General features: G+C 37.5%; 1 protein-coding gene across 11 annotated transcripts in view; it reads right to left on the reverse strand.

The window, feature by feature from the left end:
• Positions 1-17877, reverse strand: part of HOMER1 (homer scaffold protein 1) — a 187174-nt gene that overhangs the window by 104655 nt on the left and 64642 nt on the right. The window contains exon 1 of one of the 11 annotated variants that reach the window (XM_032474978.1): positions 3097-3102. The exons of the other annotated variants lie outside the window; for them this stretch is intronic. The gene's annotated coding sequence lies outside the window, so the exon portion shown is untranslated. Of the gene's footprint in view, positions 1-3096; positions 3103-17877 lie in introns of those variants that run through there. 11 annotated transcript variants of the gene reach the window in all.

A 17877-nucleotide genomic window follows, 5' to 3' on the forward strand; every position in this document is an offset into this window, starting at 1 on the left:
AAAGTACAGCTACACAACTATGGGTACTACGCACGTTAAGCACTGTTAAGGGTGTGTAAGTGTTCTCATGGGAAGTATATTATGCGCACTGGTACCACTTACCTTTTATCTGTATTTTGAAAACAATTTGTATTGCAACACTTCATTGGAATGATAGTGTGGTTTGGAAAAACCCAAACACTTATTTTCAGTCATGCCAATTATTGTAGTTCTTGAGCTTTCCTCTGCAAGGGAAGTTAACTCTCTGATCTGGATTTTGATACAATGATTTCATCTTTGTACAAAACACAGTAATAATAATGACAGTAATAGTAATAACAATAGTAATAATATTGTTAGCCTGTCTGAGGTGAAAACACTGGTCTTTGAGAATGGAAGTTATTAATTTCATTGTATCTCATGTCTGCTTCAGACACTGGCTAGATTTCATCACACACGGCATTTGTGAAAAGGATGACATGATAGTAATAATACACGTAATGTGATAAAATAGGAGCCGGGTACTTGTGAAAATACTTTCTGCTTTCTCCCTGCTGTTTTTCCTATCTTGATTTGGTTTCTTTCTGGCAAAAACATTTATGAATTTAATACTTCCAGCATTTTATGGAACACTTCACCTGTGATAAAGGATTTTTTTCAGGAAAATGTTTCCCTTCAGTTTAAAAAATGTAATTTCCTAACTAGTTGTACTTGTGGATAAGCTGCGTACACTTTTTGAAAAGCTGTCTGAACCATTACAGGACTCCTACATACACACGTACACATAGACACACACACAAACACACACACAGGCAGAAAGGCTAGATTCCATAAAAACAAGTTTTATAAAATGGGTTGTGTGAACTACTTTAGAAAGTACTTACTAATTCTTTGAAAATGATGTGACTTTTAAAACAATCTTTTTCTTGTCAATCATCACAACTAAGTACTTGTGACATGACAGTTAGGAGAAAAAACATACTTCACTAGATGAAATTATAAACAGTCCATGGAAAATGGGAGTTCAACAGAAGACTTCAGTAAACTGATAGATTTTTTTAATGTGGAACTGCATAAAAAACATAAAATTTGAAAAATAGCATTTGTTGATATCTCCTTTAAGTGATTATGGAAGGTTGAATAATGGCCCCCAAAGAGATCCAGGTCCTAATACCTAGAACCTGTGAATGTTACCTTGTTGGCAAAAGGGACTTTGTAGCTGTGATTAGGCTAAGACTCCTGAGATGGAGAGATTCTTCTAGATTATCCTACTGGATCCTAACTGTGATCACAAATGTCCTTAAAGCAAAGTGGCAGAGGGAGATTTAAGTGAAGAAGAAGGTTATGTATGAAGGGAGAAGAGTGAGAGCGACTGGAAGAAGCTACACTGCTGGCTTTGAAACAGAAAGAGGCCATGAACCATGAACACAAGGAATGTAGCTCTAGAAGCTGGAAAAGGCCAGGGAACCATTCTCCCCAGAGCCTTCTGAGGGACTGTGGCCCTGCTGATACCCTGGTTTCACCTCTGTGAAATTGATTTTGGACTTCTGGCACCTAGAACTGTAAGACAATAAATGTTTGCTGTCTTAAGTGCTAATGTTGTGGTAATTTGTTATGGCAGACATAGGAAACAAATACACTAACAGATGACACAGCTCTTCATCTGGCTAAAATCTATGAACCTTCCACCATTTATAGAATTAATTTATTCTAAACTCTGTTAGAAATAAGTTTCTAATCACATATTTCAAATAATATGTTTACTTGATAGGGATAGAATTACTGAAAAAAATCACAGAATCATGATAGAAGCAACTTTGAATTTAGTAAAGCAATTTTTGGCAACTTATTTGCCAATTGGGTATCTTCAACTACCATGTAATGCGATAAAAATTAAAGCTCAAGAATAACAAATTATTGCTATTGGAAGAGTTACAGCAATTGTTCAAGAGTAACAAGAGTAGCTGAGTAGTGACTATTTTCCTCCCCATTTCACTAAACATCAAACCAACATGTGATCCAAAAGTAGCACTGTTGCAAAATGAAACAGCTAAAAGGTAGGAGAAAAGGTGGGGCAAGAAAGTAACATTTTGTTGAATTCCTATTACATGTGAATACCTTACATATATTCTAATTTCCATCTCAAAACAACTCTAGGAGATAAAAGAAGTTAGATTTAAAAAACAAAAACAACAAAGAAAGACTTGGAGGAGGAAATAGTTCAAATAACTGGCCAAAGGTCACAGCTAGTACTAGTATTTCTAGAATTCAAATCCAAGGCTAACTCCAAGCCCATGACTTTTTACTACTACCAAAGAAGAAAATGGTGTCTGGCAATGAAAACTAGACTTAAATTTTTTTTCTTTATTTTTCAATTCCTCAGTGACCAAATCAAAATCTAAGTTATAAATCTTTATTACTGTCATGCTAAAACACATTCTTATTTCCTCATTCCCTCTGAGAGGAGCATTGTAACTATACAAGTTATTATTTCCTTATAAATATTATGAAATATCCTAATTCTTTCCTTAGGCCCTTCTACAAGAATATTCAAAAGAATACAAAAATATTTAGCACTGAATAAACTAAAATTCTAAGTATCTAACATTCAGAAGTAAAATCCATAATGAGCAGAAAAACCAATCAACAGAAACAGACCCAGAAATGACACAGATGATAGGGCTAGTAGACAAGGACATTACAATAGTTATTATAATGACTGTCTGCATGTTCAAGAAGGCAGAGGAAAGCCTGGGTATGTTAAGGAGAGACTGGAAGATATATAAAAGCCCCAAATCAATTTTCTGGAGATGTAAAATAAACTAGATAAAATTAACAGCAAAGTAAACATTGTGGAAGAAAAGAAAACTAGCTACTTTGAAGATACAGAAATAGAAACTACTCAAAACGAAGCCCAGAGAAAAAACACTGGAAAAAAATAGAGCATGAATATAATTGTTATGGAACAACTTAAAGTAATCCAACATACATGCAACTGAAGTCCTCAAAGATAGGAAGAATACGGGAAAAAATTTGAAGAAATGATGGTTGGAAAATTTATAAATTCGATAATATCCTAAAGCCACAAACCCAAGAAGCCTGACAAATCTGAAGCACAAAGAAAACTTGAAAAATACTACACCCAGGAACATCATGATTAAATTACTTAAAACCAATGATAAAGAGAAAATCTTAAACACAATCTCAGGGCTGTGGGGCACATTGCATACAGAGGAACAAAGAGAGTGACAGCAAACTTCTCACTGGAAACAACACAAGTCAGAAGACAGTGAAACATCTTAAAAGCATAGAAAGAAAAAACTCATCAAAATATAGTAAAAATATATTTCAAAATGAAAGTGAATTTAGGGTGATGAAAATGTTTTGGAACTAGACAGAGGCGATGTTTACATAACATTGTGAATGTGCTAAATGCTATACACTTTAAAATGGTTAGTGGTTACACGTAACATGAATTTTAACTAAAAAAAAAAAACTTTAAAAAATGAGAGTGAAATTATTTTCTAAAGACTCACAAAAGCTGAAACAATTCATTATCAGTGGACCTGTACTGTGAAACAATGTAAAAGGGGAAATTTTAGGTAGGAAAAAATTATACCATGTGGATATCCAGATCTACTCAAAGCAATGAAGAGCACCAAAAATGGTATATATGTGAGTAAGTATAACATTTTTTCCTTATTTTAAAAATCTCTTAAAAATAACAACAATGTACTGTGGGGCTTATATTATTAGTAGAAGTTAAATGTCTAACAATAGCACAAACACTATATTAAGGTTCTTACTATATGTGAAGTGATATAATGTCACCTGAAGGAAGACTGTGGTGAGTTAAAGATACATACTATAAACACTAAAGAACCATTAAACTACAACAACTAGACATTTTTAGAGTATAGCAAGTCAACATAGTAAATAAAAGGAGACATAAAATATACTCAAATAAGTATGCCAAAATAAGGCAAAACAGAGAGACGGGAGGGGAACAAAGAACAGATGGGACAAACTGAAAACAAGATGATAGACTTAAACCCAATCATACCAATAATCTTATTAAATTTATATGGTCTAAACACCTCAGATAAAAGGCAGAGATTGTCACACTTGGATATAAAACAATACCCAACTATACATTTTAAGAAAATCATTTTAAAATCATTTAAAATATAAAGACACATGTAGGTTAAAAGTAAAAGTGATCATAAAGTCAACTCCCATCCCCAGACTGCAAGCTCCATGAGGAGCTTGTTCACTCTTATGTCTCCAACAGCCAGCAACTGGCACGCTATATTTATTTACTAATAAAAACCTTTAAAATTTGTGGAAACTTCTACCCCACGTGGCTACAACATCTGAGGTATAAACTGCTGTTTTTCTTGCTGTTATCTGTAACTCACTTCTGAAAGTCTATTCTCTCCCCCTACCCAGGCTCCTGGGGCTGAGAAATCTGGTAACCAATCTTGGTAGTTCTGTGCCAAAAGTAAAGAACCGTTTCTGAGTGAGGGTCTGGTTAGCTTTGCTTCAGTGAAGTACGTCTACTTGGCTGCTCTTTGAGATTACTGAGTATTTCTTTGTTAGGTCAGCTAGAAATTTTTTTACATGAACTGGATACCAGAGGAATAGGGGAACATGAAATGGACTTGTGGATTTAGGTTTAAAAGTACAGGAAGAACAGTAGGAATTCAGCTACTCAAACTGCTTACGCCTCCTATCTTGTCTCCCTCACAAAATTTATATATATGCATGTTTCTTTTCTCTACCCCATCCCTACCCTAAGCCAACAGTAGGATACGAATTCTGAGGAGTTAAAGGACTGATTGCTGGTGTTTCTGTATTTCTGTTGCTTTCTTCCCACAACGTTTGGAATATGCTTTCCCTGTTTAATGAACATGTGATGCATGGTGTGTATATATTTAAGTTACAAACAACACATTTTAACATTTCAACAAATTCTATGCAAGGTACTGGGTGTGTAACAGGCACCAGCCTTCATGGACTTAGAGATAATTACAAACTGATCGGTGCTGCCAAATAAAATAAAGAGCTATGAGAAAGAGAGTGCATAATGGGGACAGAGGAGATTTAGGTTGGATAGTTAGCTAAGGAGTGAGAATTAGGGAGATAATAGTGTTTCATAGCAGTGTGTGTGTGGCAAAATGCATTCTCCAAAGACAGCTGCAACATCTCCTGTTCCTCTTCTAGAACCTTGCCATCCCCCTACCAGGAGGTGGAGTTTACATCAATTTCCCTTAAATTTGAATGGACCTTTGTGATTGCCTGGACCAAAATAATGAGGCAAAAGTTACACTGTGTGACTTCTGAGACCAGTTTGTAATAGGCCATCCAGCTTTCAGCCTTGTTCTCTTAAGGCACTCATTCTTAGAACCTGGCCACCATGCAGTAAGGAAAGCTAAACAGCCTACAGAGAAGAACCAAAGCCCCAGGCTGGGCTGAGTTCTCAGCCAAGAGCCAACACTGTCTTGCCAACCATATGAATGACTCACTTAAAAGTAGATCCTGCAGCCCCCAGTTAAGCCACCCTAGCCAGTGCCACACAGCAGAGATGAGTCATCCCTGCCCAAGTTACAAAGTCGTGAGCTACATAAATGATACTGTTGTTTTAGGTCACTAAATTGAGTGGTTCATTATGTAGCAAGAGATAATCAAAACAATGTGCCAAGATTTGAGGCTGGCAAGAGCTTGGCAGTTTCAGAAACTGAAAAATACGGTGTGGCTGGAACACAGAGATTAAAAAATGACAACACCAACACCAGCAACAACCAACAGCTAACATTCAGTACTTACTATGTTATATGGCATTGTTCTAAGTGATTTATATGTATCATTTAATCATTAAAATCCTGTTAGTAGATACTCCTAAAACACTGATTTTAAATATGGGGAAACCAAGGCACAGAACAGTTAATTGATTTGCCCAAGATCACAAACTCAGGCAGTCTAATACAAAAGCCTATGCTATGAATAAAGCCATACTTCCTCTCAAAGAACAGAATAGCACAAAACAAGGTGTAGAAAGGCAGATCAAGCTCAGGTTATGCAGATCTTTATAGACCATGGTTGGAAGTTTAGGTATTAGTTTGTAACAGGACATTACTGAACAGTTTTAAGGAGAGAAGCATGTGATCTAATTAATATTTAAAAGATCATTCTGGCTGCATATGAAGAATAAATTAGAAGGCAATAATGTTTGACAGCAAGGTACTCCATGAGAATAAAATTAGGAATAACTAAAATATAATGGTTTCACTGAAAAAATATAACGTATGGATCAGGCTGATAACATTGAGCCCCATGATCAACTTTAACACAGAAAAAGAGAAGTGCCAAGACACTGCTATGTGCTTTCTGGTATAATGCAACAGACAGGAAGTACATCACAACCGCCTATCATGTGTTCTTGGGGGGAAGAAATTCAAACTTGAATCCAATCGAGGCTAGATCTAACTACAAGTTTACCAGAGACAGGACAGAGGAACAGGCTAAACAACACCATGAGGACAGAGCCTGCCAAATCCAGAATGTGGAAAATTCTACATGACAAATTTGATAAATAAACAGCAGGGAAGGGGGGTGCTGTTATTGATTACAAGAGACTCAAGAAATCAAATCAACCAAACACAATGTGTGAACCATGTATGGAAGCTGATTTGAACAATGTAATGATTAAAAAAGACACTGATGAGGCAACCGGGAGCTCTGATCACTGATTAGATGTTAAGAAATTATTATTGGCTTTATTTTTGGAATGATAATGGTATCATACATTTTTTTTTAAATAGTCCTATTTCTTAGTGACACATACTTAGTATTTACAGGTAAAATCATATCATGTCTAGAATTTGCTTTAAAATAATGTGGAGAGGGACAAGCAGTATAGATGAAACAATATGTACCATATGTTAATAACTGTTGAAGCCAGGTGATGGATGCATAGGGGTTAATGTACAATTTTCTTTGGATTTCTAAATGCTTAAAACTTTTCTTAATACAAAGTTTAAATTTTAAAAATGTAGGAGTTTATCTAAGCTCCCCAAATGCAACCAAGGTGAGGCTGTAAACTCAGGGAGGAATGATCAAATACAAAGTCTACAAGTGCTTTCTTTCCCCTTCAAGAACATGCAACACAAAAGCAGATAAACATGACAAAACAGGCGATTTATGACAGGTGATTAGGCAGCGCCCCCAGCACTCTCTGGGGGAGAGAGGGTCCTGACATATCCCAGTGGCAGGTACAGACTGATGAATGAGACTACTGTAGCACTAAACATCCAATCCACTATCCTTACTCATCAAGCAAACTTCTGACTGCAGTTTGGATTCCATGTGGCATTTTTTCTATGGAAGAGGATGTATTTCTAATGACTTACTAATAAACTGCCATTCCAGTTTATATATCAGTCTCTATTAAAGTATTCACAGGGTAAATCAGTCCATTGAGCCCAAAATCAAACGTCCTAAATAAATAACTAGAAGCCAAAAAGCCCAGACTTTACAAGCTGATAACCACATCAAAATACTGTCAGCTTTTCACCACAGAATCTTCTCTGTGCTATGACACATCCTTCATATAGTAATAGAGCTGTTACTAAAATATGCACATTTAAAACAAATAGAAAATAAATTTCAAATGTACCATTTATTAAGTGGCTATTAGTATATCAGGCATTAGATCTCTTGTATACACTTCACCTAAATCTTAAACCTGGAGGGGGCACATACTATTTCCATTTTACAAATGAGGAAAAGGACATAAGTGATCTATTCCAAATCACACAACCAAGTTCAGGATGGAGCCAGAATTCAACCTAAATTTGAGACTAAGCCAAAGAGCCTCTTAAATTGTTGTAGACTAGATTCTTGTGGGTTTTCATGGTTATTAAACCCAAAATGTAACCTCTGTGAGTATGTGTTTAATCATCTGAGTACCCAGGGATACCCAGGAAATGCCAGGCATCCCATTAAGAGCCGTGGGGAATACACAAAGAGGAACCATACACATACTATTCTCAAAGAGGTTTCACCTAGAGAAAAAAATTTTTAATAGAAGATAATTATGAAGAGTGGAAAGTGATAAATGCCATAGGAGAAGCAATATAAAGAGCTAAAACAATTCAGAAAAGGGAGCAATTTAAAAATTTAAAAATATGATAAACATATAAACTTCTTACACAGCTGATTTTTAGGCTGGCTTGCACTCATGGATGGTGTACTAAGTGATGGATATTTCTTTCTAGAGGAACAAATGCAAGGCTAAGCCACAGAAGGCTAGGCTGTACCACCAGCAAGCACTGGGACTTTGGGCAAAGCCCTCAGTGTTCTCACTTAAAAATAACACAGGCACTGATTTACAAGGTCATTTCTGCATCTGAAAACCAAAGGGAACAAAACATTAATTTTTTTAAAAACCAGACAGACTGGAAACAGCTAGCTGAGTTCGCGAAACAGGGTGAAGACACAAAGACCTCTCGATAAAATCATTAAGAGCACACCGTCTCCAGGAGAACTAGATAACTGATACTCCTTAAGCCACAGTGCCAGAGAGATATGAGCAATATGAAGCAGAGGAATCACTCCCAATTAAAAGATCAAGAGAAATCCCCTGAAAGCACAATCAAGGAACCAGACACTGATGGCCTACTAGATCAAGATTTCAAAAAAGGAGTGATCAAAGTACTGAAGGAACTAAAAGAAATAGTGTTTAGCAATATAAAATATATCAAAAATGAAACTGAAGCTATAAAGAAGAACCAGGTAGAATTAGTAAACTCATTTGCTGAGATGAGAGCTGACCTAAAGGCTGTACAAAGCAGGCTAGATAATGCAGAGGAACGAATAAGTGACCTAGAAGACAGGACAACAGAAAGCACCCAATCAGAACAGCTGAGAGAAAAACAAATAACAATGAAAACAATATAAGGGACCTATGGGATAATATAAAGCATGCCAATCTACACATAATTGGGGTTCCAGAAGGGGAAGAAAGAACAAAGGGGATTGAAAAGGTATTTGAAGAAATCATGACTGAAAACTTCCCAAACCTAAAGGAATCAGATATCCAAGTACAGGAAGCTCAGAGTGTCCCAAACAGGAAGAACCCAAACAGACCCACACCAAGACATATCATAATCAAGATGGCCAGAGTCAAGGATAAAGAAATGATCCTAAAGGCAGCAAGAGAAAAACAAAGAGTGAGTTACAAAGGAACAAGGCTCAGAGCTGATTTCTCTACACAAACACTACAGGTCAGAATGGAGTGGCAAGATATATTCAAAGTCCTGAATGAAAAAAAGATGCTGCCTAGGATACTCTATCCAGCAAGGCTATCCTTTAGAATAGAAGGAGAGACAAGCAAAAACTAAAGGAGTTTAGCAACACTAAACCCATGCTAAAAGAAATATTGACAGGTCTACTTTAAATAGAAAAGAAGCAGGATGCTACAAAAATGAGAAACTCATAAGTGGAAAGGAGATAACTGCCATTAATTACAAAAAGAATAAACACAAAATTGTAAAAGAAGACATCTAAATCATTAAGAGTAGGAGAGGGAAGCAAGGAAAGCCACTGTGGAAAACAGTATGGAGATTCCTCAAAAGACTAGGAATAGACTTATGATATGACCCAGGAATCCCGCTCCTGGGCATATATCCAGAAGGAACCCGACTTCAAAATGACACCTGCACCCCAATGTTCATAGCAGCACTATTTACAATAGCCAAGACATGGAAGCAGCCTAAATGTCCATCAACAGATGACTGAATAAAGAAGATGTGGTATATTTATACGATGGAATACTATTCAGCCACAAAAACCAACAACATAACGCCATTTGCAGCAACATGGATGTTCCTGGAGAATGTCATTCTAAGTGAAGTAAGCCAGAAAGAGAAAGAAGGAAATACCATATGAGATCGCTTATATGAGGAATCAAAAAAACAAAACAAAACATAAATACAAAACTCATAGACATAGGATACAAACTTGTGGTTGCCAAAGGGGTGGGCGGTGGGAAGGGACAGACTGGGATTTTAAAATGCAGAATAGATAAACAAGATTATACTGTATAGCACAGGGAAATATATACAAGATCTTGTGGTAGCTCATAGCAAAAAAAAGAAAAATGTGACAATGAATATATATATATTCACGTATAACTGAAAAATTGTGCTCTACACTAGAATTTGACACAACATTGTAAAATGACTATTACTCAATAAAAAAATGTAAAAATAAATAAATAACCAGACAGAATAATTATCTCTAAGGTTCTTTCCTCCTTCTACATGAAAAATCTACTTGGAAAAAGTAGGTTTAATATACTACTTTTCAACTTTTAACTTATATTCAAGTTAGATTCAAAATTACTAAAAAGAGGAAGAACAGGCCCTCTGGGGTCAAAACAGTATTTCTACTGCACGGATGCAACACTTTTAGGTGAACTGAAATTTCACTCTGCTGCTTAAAATCCTCCAGGGACTCCCATGACCTCCACACTCAGACCCATAGAAGGGACACATGAAGCCCCCTAGCATAACTGCCCTGTAGCCCCTAAAACAGTAACCAGCTAGAGTACACCTCTGCACTCAGGCCCCGGGGCAGCTAAAGGGTATGGAAGAAAATATTCTTGAAAACTCTTCATGTGCCAAGGAGTGCAGATACAATTTACATTACCTGTCTCATGAGGACAGGAATTTTTGTCAATTATGTTCACTGCAATATTTCCAGCACTTTAAAGAGTCCCGAGCGCACAGTGGTAGCTCAGTAAACATCTGTTAAATGAATTAATAAACAAGGGAGCCCCCACCCTCGTGACACTTATGGTCCAAACTAATACTACCTTAAGAATTTGGAATCATTTTCAGGTAATAAGTATAGGTATGTTTGTTTGTATGTATGTATTTATTTTACTTAACTTTCCATATATTAAACTCCAATCTGAGTAATTTGACTTTAATGAGCATGTTTAATATAAAAGACCAAATCAGATATTTAAATATTCTTCTGTAGACTTAATAAAATGACCAGTAGGACAGCTTAACTATAAAGAATTTTCATAAAAACAGTATTATTTATTTATATGTAGCTTATAAAATTAATTACAGTAGAATAGGTGATTGTCCCTATCATATATGATATTTAAACCTCAACTTCCTTATTCAGAATTAGTATATTCATGATTCCATCAAGGCCTCCCAAATCAGGATATTTCAAGATAATCAACGAATTAGAGCATTAAGCAGATTAAATTCTTTGGACATAAAATGTAGGAGGAAGGGGGATTTTAATGGGTATTTTATTCGAGGGGATAATGTCCACAAACTTATTTTTGACTTTCAGTGGTACCAAAGCTTAAAACTTTTTTTTCACGTTCTTTATTTAGAAGTTAAGAAGATAAAATTTAGTTTAGTATCAGAAATTTTATCTGTATAAAAACTATAGTACTAACAGCTGTGACTTATTAAGTAGTTCCTATGTGCCACAATATTTTAATGACCTTGTTTGTATTTTATCCTTTAACTTTCATAATTTTATCCCCATTTTACAGATGAGGAAACTGAGATATACAGTAACCTGCCCAGGATCACAGAGCTAAGAGGATCAGTAATTTAATACAGCCAATAGCTGGCTCAAGAGACCTCACTTGATTTCTAAATCACTGCCTGGACTGTGCTATGCTACTCTCTACCACAGCCATAGCTTCTGCAGCCTAAAGTCATCTCTCAAGGTTAAAAACCACCACCACCACCACCACAACAACAAAAACCTTAAAAAAAAAAAAAAAAAGCAGTGCAAGTCCCATCAATTTAGAGTTTGATGATGAAATTACATTTTATAGAACAAAAGATAAAGTAAAATTTATTTCATTTTGAAGCCTCTGTCTCTTAACTGATTTTATTGCAAAAAAGAAAAATGCTGCTCAATTTTCTAGTTAAGACATATTCCTTCAGCATGAAAGTTCCCATAAAAAATAAAGTGCTATCCAGGCTGTCATGATAGTAAAATTAGAATAGGTCAATGAGCACAGGTACTTTGAATGACTAGAAAGAAAACAAAACCCACCCATTCAAAAAAGACTACAAATATTTACATTTATCAAGAGTAAGAAAGGATAAGTTATAGTTGCAAAACTGCTTCCAAAATAGTAACAATATGCTGAGTTCTCAATAAGAATCAGCAATGTTCAAGTGCTTAAGCCCAACAATTAACTTCAGTGACTTTCCCAGGTACGAGAGAAGAAGAAAAAAACTCATTGAAGAATTCCCCTGCACTGGTTCCCCCAGAAGTGCATGTGTGTTGTGTGTGGCAATGTGTACAGGCACAAGTGAGGGATGAGAAGATAAATATTAAATGGAGTCCCAGACCTCAGAAGAGCTCCAAGATTTTCCACAGGACTAGGTTCCAGGATGTTTCCCAAAGAAAAGACTTCCATGTTAAGAAAGTGGCGGCATTCTGGCAAACTTAATGCTTACTAGGTTGGTTTCCTAAGATAAGAACGTCCTCTATAGAAGGAAACTGGCCACTGGGGTGGGGGAAAGTGGCCTATGAAAACAACTCTGAATAGAACACTCCACAAATTGGACATACCTCTTTCCTGCTTCATTTTTACCACAATGGAGGCCAAGAAAACCCTTTTAAAACACAGTTCTCTGCTCCTCAGGTGCAGCAGCAACCTGGATTTAGACTGTTTCCACAACAGGAGCACCAATACCGGTGGCTTTAACCTCAGGTGGGCCCTCCAAGCGCCTCACTGTTCAAGGTGGGTCATCTCTCCCACTCCTCACCTCTCTGCCCAAGGCTCTGACCGACCTTCATTCTCTACACTCTCAGAAGGTGGCCTTGTCTTTTACCACTTTCTAGAACACATGCCCAAGAAGGCAGAGCTCTGTTCACGGATGTATCTCATGCACTTAGAATACTGCCTGTCACATAGCAGCTACTTAGAATGAAGATTTGTTTATTGAATGAATCAGGGAATAAATTGAGGAAACGGAGTCCCTCCCAGTCTCGTGCCCTTTAACCTACAAGCTTAACCCAATCACATCCTTCCCTCCAGTCCAGGAGGAAGACATGCCTCCTATCTAAGGTTAACCACTCCTCCTGTGCCCTGGATGGCATTCCCTCCCATCTCTCTCCTCGGTAATTATCCCTATGCACTGTAATTTTTAAATGCTGCTTAGCTATAGACTCCCTTCCCAGGGCCTAAAAAGAATGCTTAGTCCCATTTTGAAAACAAAATCAAAACAATCTCCTGAACCCTAGAGCTTGCTGAAGCTACACTGTTTCGGAGAAGCGTAGTCCCAGGAGAAGCCTGCATGTCCTTCATTAGCACCATCACCCTGTGGCCATCTGGCTTCCATCCCAGGCTGCTCAAACTTCTCAGCACCGCTGTTAAAGGACCACTGCTCACCCAATCTAACAAGCACTTTTTGCCTCATTTGATGCTTCTGCTGCATGGCATCCTGGCTACTCATTTCTGGAAGACCCCTCGTCCTGGCTTTTTGACACTGTTCTCTCACTGTTTGAGGCCGACAGTCCTCTTAGCTTCTCTGCTGCCCCTTAAATGACTACTCCCCCAGAGAAGCCTGTCTGCTGTTTTCTAGAAATATCCTTCATGAGCTCATCCACATTCAAGGTTTCAACCAATACTTATTTTTCTAACGATTCCCCAAACTCTATCCTTAGCCCAGTTCTCTTTTCCTGAATAGCAGGCCTGGATATCCGGCTATAAGACTTTCCCACGTAGATGGCCATAAATACATCCATTTTTACTCACTCCGCACTCTCGTCTCACTGCAAACTTGCTTCTCTTCTCCTGGTTCCCTAGCTCACCTGAGGGGTAACCAAGCGAGTTTCCTTACCCTCTACGTCCACAGAGCTCACTGTCAACTCCTGTAGCCACCGCTACTTAGACCGCTTTTGAATCCAGCCCCTGTTCTACTCTATCCTAATTCAAGCCATGAATCTTGATTAAACTGCCTCAATTAACCTATTATACAATTAAATCTGAGGATCTCCAAGACTCCAACCCACTTCTCTCTCTCTCTCTCTCTCTCTCTCTCTCACACACACACACACACACACACACACACACACACACACACACCCTTCCCCTCAAGTCTAAAACTTCCTCTATATTACCGCCTGAGTAGTTACTCTAAAACACAAGCATGATAATAACTCTACTAGCTTAAAATTGTTCCTTTCCTCACCATTACCTAAAGCAATGGCCTCTAAAGTGGCGTACAGGAATAAGCTATTTTCTCCTCTTTCATTTCTACCTTTATATGTTTTATAACATACATGTATGTGTGTATATATACACACACATAGTAGGATATGCAACTTAAAAATATACACAAATGAAGGAATATGCTCAAAACCTTTCATTGATATGGGCACCATACCAAAAATACGTGGAGGCCACTTATCTAGAGAAAATACAACCCTCTCACAGTCATCACATCTAGCCCTGGATTAACCTCCTGGTCAAATCTACTTTTATATTCTGAGTTTTGCCAAACTACCTTAACTTTCTAACTCGCACATCACCTTTGAAGCTGTACTGATACCACTTTCCTACCCAAAATACTTCTCTAGCAACCTGCACTGTATTTTCCCTCTCCCACTGCCCCCCACCCCTCATCAACTCTACCTTGTTTTTGATGGTTCAGAACAAACATGACTGGCTGTGTGGAGCTTTCTCTGACCTTCCCAGGCGGAGGCGGGCACTTCCTGCTCTGTGCTCTCAAACACAACACACATCTCCATCACACCACTTAAATCACAGTAATCTAATTTCTTGTTTACATGACTGTCTACTCATCTTTGCATTGCCAGCGCCTAGCATGACTCATGACACAAATTAAGTGCTTAATGTTTGTTGTAAGTGCTCAAGAGGCACAGTGTTAGGGGATAAACCATAGCAACACCTTAGTTACCTGACACAGTTGAGAGAGTTAAGTGCTCTGCTTTGCTGAGATTTGGGCTGATGATCAACTTTAACTTTTAAATTTTAGCCTGTGCTTATATTATGCATTGAGTTTTCAGATGTTGGTAACAGGGAGAGACTTTTAGAAAGCCAACACTTCATCATCCACCAAATTCTAATCAATTAACCGTCAACAGTGTCAACACATTCTGAAAGATGCCTTGTATAAATTCGAAAGCTGAGGCTCAGTGATTCTGGTCAAACATGGCAAGTTAATTGCATACATTTATCTTCCTTTTCTGAAATTACATTAAAATGAAAGTGAAGGGGAAGAAAATGTGTAAACCCATAACACCAAAGAATAGAAGTGACACTAGTGCATAAGTAATTTTAATACAACTTTAAAAAAAATTTTTAATACAACTTTGAAAGAAATAATTTTGAAAGAAGGAATAATACTTCACTTGGCAAAGCCAAGGAAACTGTACAGTGCTTACCAAGAGTGAAGGGATAAGTGAACAACTTGCTGGCCAGAATTTAGAGGCAAGGGAACTGCAGGAGTAGGTGTGAGGTATGGGACTGAACCTGGGGGGCTGATCTAAAGTTTAAGGAAAAGAGCAATGAAAGCCCCCTTTCCACCCTACGCAGTCAAGCCACTTCCTTTCCCAACAGCAGAAAACAATGGTGGAGCATTAAGAAAAAGGCTGCAAACCAAATCATGCCCCTCAAAAACCCTTCCCTTTATGGTTTTCAGTTTACAGCAGGTGCTATGCCTCTGAGGTATACCATGGAAGAATATACTTACCTTGTTCTCAGAATGCCAAGAAATATACATATGGAAGACTGTTCTCTAGAGAAATTGGACAGCCTCAGATAGAAGACCTACAATCTCAGAGAATAGATCCCTACTTACTGACACCTGGAAACACCCCAAGAAAAAGGCTGTTCCCCACCTAAATGCCTAACATGAACCTCATCAATGACAGGCCTCACTGAGTCACACAGAGCTTCTAACTGGATTTTTAGTGTCTCACTCTTATACACAGCTGAGAATCACCAGATATTCCAGGAAAGTTTCCAACATGAAAGAAGAAACTAAACAAACGAAAAGGGAACACAAAGAACATTTAGGGAATAGAAAACAGAACTCAAAACATGATAAATGTCCTCAAATTGATGACATACTGAGAAAGAAGACTTGGAAATTATGGGAAAATTAAAAATCCAATAGAAGTTTTAGAAGATCAAGTCAAGAAAATTGCCTTAGAAGGCAGAATAAAAGGAAGAAAAAAACCTAGCAGATAAGGCAAAAAGGTTACCATCCAATTAACAGTTCATAAAGAGAGAAAATGTGTAAGAAACCATTTTTTAAAAATAGAAGAAAATCTTCCAAATTTAGAGAAGTTGACAGATTGAAAGGGTCCATCAGTGATTTAAAAAAAAAGTGGTAAAAAACAAAACAAAACACACAAACAAAAATCCCCATACCATATCATGAAATTTTTGAAAAGCAGGGAAAAAAAGAAAGAAAGGAAAAAGAAAATCCTAAGACCTTCCAAAGTAGGGGGGAAAGTAACACATGAAGGAATAGGAATCAGAAACAAGCCGGCCTCAACAAGAAAACTGGAAACTAGAAAACAACAGATCAGTGCCTTCACAATAATGAGAGAAAATTATTTCCTGCCTAGAGATCCAGGGGAAGGGCACTTTCACATATGCCTCAAAAAAGTTCTCTCCTACCTAGTCATTTTCAGGTAACTACAAGAAAAGGAGCTTCAGTAAAACAAAGGGATAAACCAAGAAAGAAAAAAAGAAAACACAGTGTCCAGGAAACAGAAATATGTTGTCCTCCACCCCACCTCACCCTGCCAAAAAAACTTAAGGGAAAGTCTAGTATGAGAACCACATAATATGCATAAAGTGTAACCAGTCCATATAGGAGCAGGAATGCAGAGGGCTATAGAGTTTTAAAAGCTACCAAGAAAATAAAAATATCCATAGGTATTTGATGCAGTGTAGCAGGCAGAATTCTAAGACAGCCCTGAGATTACTGCCCCTGGTGGACATTTTCTGCATAAAACTTTCACCCTGAGTGTGGGTAGTAAGGTTCAACAGAACGGGATATGACACAGGTGATTAGATCACTCATCAGTTGACTTTCAATTAATTACAAAGGAAGTTTTCCTCGGTGGCTCTGACTTATTTAGAGGAGTCCTTAAAAGATGACGAAGCACCAGAGAGGGGCTCCACCTGCTGGCTTTGAAGACATAGCCTTGTTGAGTTCTATAACTGCAAGGAAATGAATTCAGCCAACAACCACATAAGCTTTTGAGAAGATGCTGATCCACGGATAAGACTTGAGTCCCAGCTGCCACCTTGACTACTGCCTTGTGAGACCCTGAGCAGAAGACCCTGTTAGAGTGCCCAGATTCCTGACTCACAGAAACTTAGATAAATGGGTGTTGTTTTCAAGCCCCTAAAATTGTGGTGATTTGTCACACAGCAATAGAAAACTAATATTATGGCATGTAGGCAAACTTAAGGATAGCTAAACAGGATAAACAACTTAGAAAGAAATCATCATACTTCCTCCAAAAGCATAAAACTTCAGGAGTCAAAGCAGTCTCAGGTAGTTTCAAAAATAATATATTCAGAAATGCCAGAAAGCAGAAGTCACTCTGAAGAAATGGGTGTAACAGGTAAGTACTGCTGGAAGTAATCAGGTTTAAAGAGATAGAAATCAGTTTCAAGTTGCCCTGGATCTTTTAGCTTATGAAAAATAGATACAAGGCTCAAACAGGGTTTTTCCCCCGCAGTTCAAAATCATAATTTTTCGCAATTTGCGAGCAGAGAAAAAAAAAAAAGGCTTCAAGAATCCTTGAAGCTTCTGAATGGACAAAAGTTTTTCATGTGTAAGCTTCATTTTACAA

This window comes from Camelus ferus, chromosome 3 (assembly GCF_009834535.1).
Source record: "Camelus ferus isolate YT-003-E chromosome 3, BCGSAC_Cfer_1.0, whole genome shotgun sequence".
Taxonomy (NCBI): Eukaryota; Metazoa; Chordata; class Mammalia; order Artiodactyla; family Camelidae; genus Camelus; species Camelus ferus.